At 38.1% G+C, this 795-nt stretch overlaps 1 non-coding gene across 1 annotated transcript; it reads right to left on the bottom strand.

The window, feature by feature from the left end:
* trnac-gca (transfer RNA cysteine (anticodon GCA)) lies at positions 1 to 71 on the bottom strand. Its single transcript has one exon. It is a non-coding gene; the product is annotated as a tRNA-Cys (tRNA).
* Between the last annotated feature and the right edge of the window lie 724 nt (positions 72 to 795).

The raw sequence follows: 795 nt of genomic DNA, 5'->3' as shown, positions 1-795 counted from the left end.
GGGGGCACCCAGATTTGAACTGTGGACCTCTTGATCTGCAGTCAAGTGTTCTACCACTGAGCTATACCCCCACAAAATCAGCAGCTCAAAACCGCACAGAGAAAATTAGACCATTCATTTTGACAATATAAAATAACAACATCTTCACTTTAAAAGAAAGGTTTTGGTTACTCCAAAGCTGCCAAGTCTTAAGGGGGCACCTAGATTTGAACTGGGGACCTTCTGATCTGCAGTCAAATGCTCTACTAATGAGTAAAAGCTGCAGCTCAAAACCGCACACAGGAATTTAGATCATTCATTTTGACAATATCAAATAACAACATCTTCATTTTAAAAGAAAGGTTTTGGATACTCAAAAGCTGCCAAGTCCAAAGTGGGCTTACAGATTAGAACTGAGGGACTTGTGGTCTGCAGTCCAATGCTATCCCACTGAGCTATACCCCCACGTAATCAACAGCTCAAAATCCTCAAATAACAAAATTTTCACTTTAAAATAAAGGTTTTGGTTAACCTAAAGCTGCCAAGTCCAAAGGGGGCACCCAGATGTGAACTGAGTACCTCTTGATTTGCAGTCAAATGCTCTACCACTGAGCTATAGCTCCATCAAATCAACAGCTCAAAACTGCACACAGGAAATTAGATCATTCATTTTTACAATATCACAACTATAAATTAAAGGCTTTGGTTAATATCATAACTATAAATTAAAGGCTTTGGTTACTCAAAATCCTCAAATAACAACATTTTCAATTTTAAAGAATGGTTTTGGTTAACCTAAAGCTGCCAGTTCCAAAA

Source organism: Sinocyclocheilus grahami, unplaced genomic scaffold (genome assembly GCF_001515645.1).
Source record: "Sinocyclocheilus grahami isolate Dianchi unplaced genomic scaffold, SAMN03320097.WGS_v1.1 scaffold396.1, whole genome shotgun sequence".
Taxonomy (NCBI): Eukaryota; Metazoa; Chordata; class Actinopteri; order Cypriniformes; family Cyprinidae; genus Sinocyclocheilus; species Sinocyclocheilus grahami.
This window is presented reverse-complemented; position numbering and strand designations above follow the sequence as displayed.